The following is a 9,519-nucleotide window of genomic DNA, read 5'->3' as shown; positions in this document are numbered from 1 at the left end:
CTGGGACACGGGCCTTCCCTATGGATGGATAGGGAGATCGGGCCTTAAACCACCACGCGGGCCCAGTGTGGATTGGTGGTTATTAACGACTGCTAATGCAGCCTGGACCAACGGCTGAACGTGCCTTCCGAAGCACGGAAGAGCTCGAGATGAAAACTTTTTTGTGGTCACCCATCCTATGACCGGCCTTTGCGAAAGTTGCTTAACTTCAACAATCGCAGACCGAGCGCGTTTACCGCTGCGCCACCGAGCTTGATATTAACTCAGAATATTAAACTGAATCATCTTCCACAGTATTCGTTACGATGTCACTTATAAATACTCCGTTCAAGTAGGTATGGGTGTGTGAAGTGATTCGGTCGATAAAATTAATGAAAACTTTAGTCTTTTTTTTAATTATTATCAGTTCCATACCTTTGAATTTTCAGTCGGAAAATTCATGTCAAATTTTGTTTTTTTTTTAAATAATAGGAATCTTGATTTAAGATATCAACGCAAATAAACTATAGTTTAATAAAGGTACTAAATCCTAGATACAATCTGTCACATAATCGGAAACATACGTAACTTCGTCACTTTTTTAAATTATTTTCAGGTCCATACTTTTACGACGGAAAATTTCACTTGATATCAACTCAGAATCATGGTCTGAATCAACCCTCAAAGTTTTCGTTAGGTGTCACTAACTGTATAATTTAGTGATTTGGCTGCCTAATATCAGTTGTAAGCTAAATCTGCTCGTCTGCATAGTCCCTCACCTGTTCTATAACATGTTATAGTAGGCGGCAAGGAAGCCATTGACAGGCGGACACTTTCGATTACATATCACTTTACTTTATATAGTGTTTGCCATGTACTTAACTAATACGTTGACGGTGTGGTATGTCTTAGCGTAGTATGCTGCGTCTGTTCCTGGTGGAGTGTGTTATTACCCAACTACTGCGACCTCAACTGGGTTACCACGGCTCTCCTCTCTATTGGAACCACGTGATATGAATTATCTATGATCCTAACATGAAACTCATATACTCGAATTCAGTGGTTAAAGTCCGGATCGAGGATAAATAATATGAATAGTATATTAAAAGTATATAATTTCATTTTCCAATGGTCGTACAGAGTCTCGTTGGTGCAAACTAAGTAAATAAATACAATAGTAAGGGTTGATTAGATTGGTCATTGATCTCACAATCCACATTAGAGAAGAAGTGAATAATTATTCGATACTTTCCATACCTAAAAAAGCTATCACTTAGCGGATAGACAGTGGACTTGATGGTACCAACCCAGAGCCGTACATAATTATCTCTCATCCTGTTGTAAATCTAAATTGGAGAGACATTTACGGACTTTCAAACCTTACTATTCCATCCTTATTTCAAGATTAAACTAGGAATAGATCAACCTGGTATAAGTCGATAAGAAATAATAATAATAGTATTTTTATTGACAAAAATATCATACAGTTTTCCTTAAATTAAGCATAGTTGATATGAATATAATTGAGTAGGTACTTACCATAGCTGACTAAATATAGAAATACTTGTTTTTCAGTATATGAATAAGGACAGATAATTTAAAAACTCCGTAATCAAACCAACAAATCATCTCTGTCAAAGTCAGTCAGGTTTAGATTATTTCTAACTTAAACCAAAAGGTGAGGCCTGGTTTAGCGATAGTCATCATCAGCCAATTAACGTCCCCACTGCTGGGGCACGGGCCTTCCCTATGGATGGATAGGGAGATCGGGCCTTAAACCATCACGCGGGCCCAATGCAAATTGGTGGTTATTAACGACTGCTAATGCAGCCGGGACCAACGGCTTAACGTGCCTTCCGAAGCACGGAGGAGCTCGAGATGAAAACTTTTTTTTTGTTTGGTTTAGCGATAGTATAAGATATTAAACAAGGTATAAGTTATTCCGAGTTTGTTGGTAGAGATTTTGCTTATTCTTAGGTTATGATCGGTATAAAAAGTTACACCAGATTTATTTATAAGGTCGTTAGTCTAATTTATAGTACAAGAAATAAAAAAAACCCTTAAAAACGAAACTAGACCATAAAGTTTTACAATAACCCCACCAGTATAATTCTACTTCCCACGATCCTTGCCTAATCCTGGACCAATCTTCATAAAAAACCATATCAAATGACTGCATCCTTAGAAGGATAAACATTAAGCTTTTTATAAGAGATTAAAAAAAAACTGATTGGGAAGTGAGACCGAGATGCTATTTCTGTCAGGTGCTTAAAACAGGGATGGACTTCGTTTCAAGTGGCTGCAGGTTTTCGTTGAACATTTGTGACTCTGTCCACCCCATTACGGGTTACGGGCGTGAGTTTATGTATATACGTGGCCGAGATCTTACTAGAATAGATTCATAGATTAAACAAGATTCAGAGACATACAGTGTCATTACAAAAAGGTATTAAATGTGTTCCTCTAGTTATTAAATAACTTGTAATGTACCTACTTCGATTTAAAAGATGTGTTACTGTTGCAGTTTCTTGTCATTTCTTCTCCTCAGCCTTGAAATGATGTAGATTCAATAATGTTATATTGACCTGTTGAAGGTCTTTTATCTATGATAATAACGTTGAATAAATGATTCTGAAAAGATTCTGAAGACGTCTGAAAAGTTGACTAATAAGTAAGGAATTTTATGACTTAAAAGAGTATTTTAACAACAATAATAAAATATATTAAATTGACTAAGATCCTGGCATAATTTTTCTTGCTTCTATACTTTTCCTTCCACATTTTTATCAGTCGTTTTAAGTAATTCACGCCGGTTCAGAGTAGATCGTACTACAACCTTTTTAGGGACATCGCCAAATTGGTCAAAGAAGTACGTTTCTACTTTTTTTTTATTTATTTATATAATATTAATATTATTATTTTATTTATTTATTTATAATTATTTTTATATAATTATTTATTTATTTAATATAATTCTATTTATTTAATCTTTGATCAATCTTGAACTTATGTAATCGTAGATAATAGAATGAATTCAAGTTCCTTAACTGCATATTATTAAGTAATCGCACAATTACTAAATTAGGGAAAGTAGTATTCTAATTTGATTGACTAAATGCCACGAAATGTTACGCCATATTTACCAATCTCACTTATTTATTTTCAGATTTATATTTATAAAGTAATCATAAATAATTTTAATTAATTAGCAATATTTTATTTTATATTTTATTTAAGTAGCAAACTTAGCAAAATGTATGGATGGTAATAATAATAAATTCGAAAGTATTTCTGTCCGTTTTCTACCTTTTAACGCATAAACTGCTGAGAAGATCTGGACCGTAATTTCTACTGATACCATCATAGTCAAAAATAGTAAACTATTTTAACGGGTTGATATGTGATTAAGTATTGAATAAGGTAAAAACGTCAAAATACATAACTTCAACAGCCTTTATATGTCCCACTGCTGGGCACAGGCCTCCCCTCAATCAACCGGACGGGGTATGGAGCAAACACCCTTACTCGTTAAAAATAGTTTACTATATAAAAAATGCGTGAATCTTTAAAAGTGAATATTTACAAATAGTCAGGACATAAGTTCTATCTGGGGACGAACTTAGAATACTCTCTTCAAAAACTTAATTTAAAAACTTCAAGAACCTGAATACGGCACTGTAGTTCTAAGTGATAGTTAAGTTACATTCACAAAGAGGCAAGTTAAACTTAGTGTGAGCGTGGCAGACGAAGAGAGAGCACGTCTTGAACTGTTAACTTAACTGGTCAATTTAACCGTGCAAAATGAACCGTAAGAACAAGAATGTGAAAACTACAAGCCGTTGAAATATTTTTTTTCGAATACAATTTTTGGATTTTTTTTCTGAAGTGCGACGAACTATTTTGAGTGGTGATTGGAATTTAAGTGATTTCTTTTCGAGTTTATTTAAGGTATGTATTTATTTTTCTTTATAGTTTCTTTTTCTGTAAAAAATGTGTTCTCGCTTAACTACAATAATATAATAAGTGTGTATACATTTTTTAAATAATTCTTAAATTAAAACCTTATCTGAAATATTCGACTTAACAATAATAAAGTTAATTAAATATATTTTTTGTAATATAGGTGGAGAAAAAATTATTGATTGTTCTTTATATTAAGATAGTTACAGTAAATAGATGCTGTATTTCATATTTTCTAAAGATGGATGTTCAAGGCTGCTTTCCTTAAAAAAATATAGAAGGCGCTCTTCAGATTGACCTACCTTGATTGATTGATTTACCTATTTTATCATTGCTCGGGTACAAAATTATTCAAAATTATAATGTAATAGCAGAAGCATGTATAATTGTTGCTTGAAATTTGTATGAGATACGCATAGAATTATCTAGGTATATTGCTTTATTTTTTTTATTTTTTTTTGCTGCCATATTTTTCCCTAAAAAGTAGCATGGAAAATGCTGCACCGAAAAGAGCGTGGCTCTTAAATTGATGATGACGATTGCTTTATCAGTAATGGGTGGAAGATGTGTTGTGCCTGGGTGTAATAACAAGGGTCATCATTTATTCCCAAAAACAAAAAAAAAAATAAAGTGACTTATGTCTATTATCCATGACATTAGAAGGTTAAACGAAGGTAAATTTGTAGAGCGCCATATTTTTTTTTTTGGGGAGCGTAGACTGGAAAGTTTCCCACTATATATTTTATTAATATTAATAAAATGTACAATATTATACGTTACAACATCAACACCGGACTTTCTATCTGTGAATTATGATTAATATATGTATTAAATAATAGTTTATAATATAGGACCGGAAGTTATGTTTCTTTGTATAAATATTTCAACAAGGTCTTTAAGTTTTAATATTTGTATGCGTAACTACTTCAATTCACGCCTATACTCCCTAATGGGGCGCACAGAGTCACAAGTAATTAGAAGACAAATTGTATTAACTTTTGATAATAATGAAAATCCCATTATACATAACTAACTTTTTATATAAGTCGGTAAAAATGGCCCAAAGGCCTCAGTGGTCTAATAGTTGAGCTTTGGGCAGATCCGGTGGTCGCGAGTTCGAATCCCGGTGAGGACATAGTGCCAATGTCTCAATTGCTTCTATGCTATTCTGGAAGAAAATATATTTCTCGTCTTTCCGGGCATGTCGTGAAATCCGACAAAAGGATTGTGTTCTTTCTAGCATGACAGACAATTGTTACGGGCGATAGGCTGATAGGAGATCCATCTTGGGACTTCGTATCAACAGTAGCAAAATGTCTTTGATTACTTGTGGCTCTGCCCAGCCTATTAGGAATTATAGGCGTGAGTTTTTGAGTTTAAGTACTCGGGAATAGCACACGCACCTTCCAAGTGGAACAAATTTTAGTTGTAACGTAACATATCCGCATGCTATGTCTCTTCCGGGGTAGAGAGTGTGACGGGAGAACCAATTTCTGAGCTATTTATAATTTGCAGAGCACGCTTCTCACCGTATAAGCAACATTCTAAGTGTGATCCACATTATAAGTGCATTATAAGTCTCTTCTTATCGTGTGGGTTGTGAGGTGGAATACCAACCTCACCAACCCTAGTGTCAGGCTTGTTACTGAGCCGCCAAAGGCCCCCGACATGACTCATGTAACGGCTACGTACTTACATCAGTAAGTAGTAACCGGGACCAACGGTTTACCGTACATTATAAGTGATTCCGTGATTTACTTGTGGTTATAATCATCAACAACATCTCGCACTATACCGGCCCCGCCGGCGTGGTAAAAGTTTCTAAACTACTCTTAAGGAAGCACAACCTCTTCAAGAACGGCCTCTGTGGTCCAGTGGTTGAGCGTTGAGCTCACGATCCGGAGGTCCCGGGGTCGAATCCCGGTGGGTACATATTACAAAAATCATCTTTGTGATCATCAGTTTGGTTAGAACATTACAGGCTGATCACCTGATTGTCTGAAAGTAAGAAGATCCGTGCTTCGTTAAGTCAGTGGTCCCGGTTACTACTTACTGATACGTAGTCGTTACATGAGTCTATGAGGCATGTGGCGGCTCAATAATAACCCTGACACTATTGTTGATGGGGTTGGTAATGCACCTCACAACTCACACAATAGAAGAAGACTTCTGCTGGGAAGAGCGTCTTAAGCACAGGTGTTAATTACACCATCAGGTCCTCATATTGTTACTATTATGTATGTCTTTTCCATATCTCGGACCTATAAAGTCCCGGACTTATTATTATTATGTCTGTCATTTCCAAATCGCGTGGGGCCGAAGCCAACACGTAGAGGCCCCTTAAGACAATTTAATCTAAATGTGGTGTGACACCAACCGGCGATTATCCCTGTATGCACTATGGGAGTGCACCCAAAGACAATCCCCGGTTCGTGTAGGACTATTGCAGATTATGGGAACACAGGGAACTGGGCTCTTGGGTTGGGGGTTAGTGGACCGGATACTGGAGCTATGGGGGGCTATGGCGTCTGCTCGACCAATGTTGGTAAACATGGATACAATGAGCAGGCGGTGACTCGCCACTCACTGGATGGGCCACCTATCTAGCCGACGCGACTGGACGGCAAGGCAGCAACATGGTCGTGAGCAGCTCAGGGTTTCGAGAGGTGTACACCGTTTTCTGCGAGGCGGTTTACCCGCCTCACCAACTCGCGACTTATGCATCTTTCACTTCCACCCTGCGAGCGTATAGCTCTAACGCCCCACTGTGGCCGGCCAATGAAGGCAATCCAGAGGTGAGAGTCCTGCGGCACCCGCTGGGGTTCACTCCGGCCGGCCAGTGAAGGCAAGCCGGAGACGGAGGGTCTGACCGACTCTCGGGCGATCTCAGCTCCGTAGTGTCACTCACCAACAGCTCGCCTTAAGCTGGCCTGCGGAGACTGACTGCACTGTTGAATTCACCAGGTTCGCTGATGAATTCACCAGGGGGCGATGGGGTCGTCACATCCCGATTATTATTAAATCTTCGATATATACTATCACTGTCATTATACCCATTTTCACTTTCAAAAAGGAAATAAATAACGAAAGCTTCCATTAGTCACATTATCAACGTAAACAAACGCATAGTGAAGATTATTGTCGTTATAAAGAGAAGTCACGACCGCCCTTGAATCACACTTGATGCAGTGAAAGTGTCATCTTGTCACGACTTCGATTATGTACCTGTTTGACGACATTGCGTTGTTTCGTATGACAGGTTGGAATCAAAATCAAATCAAATCAAATATACTTACATACATACATACATACATACATAAACTCACGCCCGTAATACCTAATGGGGTGGGCAGAGCCACAAGTAATCAAAGACAACTTGCAGCCACTGTTGATACGATGTCGTAAGCTGGATATGATGAACCTTATGGTGATAAGGGATCAGCCTATCGCCCATAACATTAGTCCATCATGTTAGAGGACACAATCTCTCTGTCGGTTTTTACGACATGCCCGGGAAGACAAGCAGCTGAACGTTTTCTGTTTTTTATTGTACAGAACTAAATTTCAACAACCAGACATAACACATGACATACATAACATAATAGAGACTGTTAACACATGAATACATTACAATTTGGGCGGCCTTATTGCTCTAGAGCAATTTCTTCCAGGCAAGTGATAGAGTGAGAAACAGTGTGATAAGAGAGAGATGTGGTGTAAAAGACGATATAGTGATTGAGATTGAGAAGGGAATGTTAAGTTGGTTTGGACATGTAGAGCGGATGAAGGATAATAGGATTACGAAGGCAGTATATAAAGCGAAGGTTGGTGGTAGAGCTGGCAGAGGAAGACCTAGAAGGACGTACATTGACCAAATTGGATATGTTCTTAGAAAAGGTTCAGCACGATCTACTCTGAACCGGCGTGCGTGTATGAAACGATTGATAAATGTGGAGGAAGCAACAGAAGTGTGTCAGGATCGAAACATATGGAATTCGATAATCTCTGCTTACCCCGGTGGGAAATAGGCGCGAGTTTATGTATGATGTTCTAGTATCTATGATTTTTTCCCACGAGAGTAAGCTCCAATTAAATTAATTACACTTACACTTTACGATGGTAAACTGTGCCTTACTAATAACACATGGCTATTGTCTTCTATAACAATAATTATTACATAAATCACCAACCACCCCCTATTATATGGGACTTAAAAATATAGCTGGCGAGGAGTTCGCGTACATACTATTCTTCTCTGCCTACCCCTACAGGGATACAGGCATGATGCTATAGGGCATTATGCCGTGGTTTTGTCTTGCAACTTTGTGAGAAGTTTAGTTTTAGGCGGAATTACTGAAGAAAGATATTTTTTAAATTTTAATTTGAATATGCGGGCGTGTTATAGAAACTCTACTGTCCACCCTGTTAGGATTACGAACGTGAATACTGTCTGACTTTCATCCAGTTGCTATATATTTCATATTTCTATTCTCAAAGACCTTTCTACGTATTTGAATATAAAATATTCATATTAATATCGAAAATAGATTTTACTTTCTACTCTTAGTTTCTGTAGAAATCTAATATTGAAATGGTTGTAATAAAATAAATCGTTTGTATATATAACTGTATGTATAAATATACAGGAAAGGCGGATGGTAGGTCCTAGTAGGTCCTGTGGCCGCCATCCTACTCGCGTCAGTCAGAGTACTGCGGGGCGGAAGGCAAGAGGGAAACCACTGCCATATTTTTCCCTATAAAGTAGCATGGAGAATGCTACACCGGCAAGAGCGTGGCTCTTAACTTAGTGATGATACAGCTCAAAGATTTACGTTCAATAATATATAATAATAGGAGTACCGCACCGTACGTAAATAAGTGTTGTGATGTTCAAATTATCTTTATTCAGTAGGTAACATAGTTACACTTTGAATCGTAAATTTTTACATAACGAACGTCTCATCCGCCTAAAACTACTGCAGATTCTATATAGCCGGGGAAAAAAAGCTGCAAGGAAAACCTCGGCACAGGGCCCTACCGTACCGTTTTGTACTTTTTTCAAGATTTGCTACCTTACTTCAGAAATCATTATTTTGTCGCTATCTCTTTCTTAATAATTATTTTATTATTACCTTAGCATTTACAAGCAATCTAGTCTATCTAATCCTTAATAACACTGTTCGGACAACATGTGACTTATACATCGTTGTGTCTCGGGTTCGAATCCCGGCTCGGGTTCTAAACCACTCTTCTTCTCTTCTTCTTCTATCGTGTGGGTTGTGAGGTGGAGTACCAACCTCATCAACTCTGGTGTCAGGGTTACTATTGAGCCGCCAGAGGCCCCTGACATGGCTCATGTAACGACTACTTACCTACATCAGTAAGTAGTAACCGGGACCAACGGCTTAACGTGCCTTCCGAAGCACGGATCATCTTACTTTTTGGACAATCAGGTGATCAGCCTGTAATGTCCTAACCAAACTAGGGATCACAAAGTGAACCACTAAACCACTGAATCCGACTTTATGAGTTTGAATTCACGTTAGGATCATAGGTATATGACAATATGTGGTTTTCAGG

At 37.8% G+C, this 9,519-nt stretch overlaps 1 protein-coding gene across 1 annotated transcript in view; it reads left to right on the top strand.

Moving 5' to 3' along the window:
* Window positions 1-3,780: 3,780 nt before the first annotated feature.
* The window catches only part of LOC126377501 (mucin-5AC-like), a 72,323-nt gene continuing 66,584 nt past the window's right edge, over window positions 3,781-9,519 (top strand). The window contains exon 1 of the mRNA XM_050025237.1: window positions 3,781-3,927. The gene's annotated coding sequence lies outside the window, so the exon portion shown is untranslated. The remainder of the gene's footprint in view (window positions 3,928-9,519) is intronic.

Source organism: Pectinophora gossypiella, chromosome 23 (genome assembly GCF_024362695.1).
Source record: "Pectinophora gossypiella chromosome 23, ilPecGoss1.1, whole genome shotgun sequence".
In the NCBI taxonomy this organism is placed as follows: Eukaryota; Metazoa; Arthropoda; class Insecta; order Lepidoptera; family Gelechiidae; genus Pectinophora; species Pectinophora gossypiella.
This window is presented reverse-complemented; position numbering and strand designations above follow the sequence as displayed.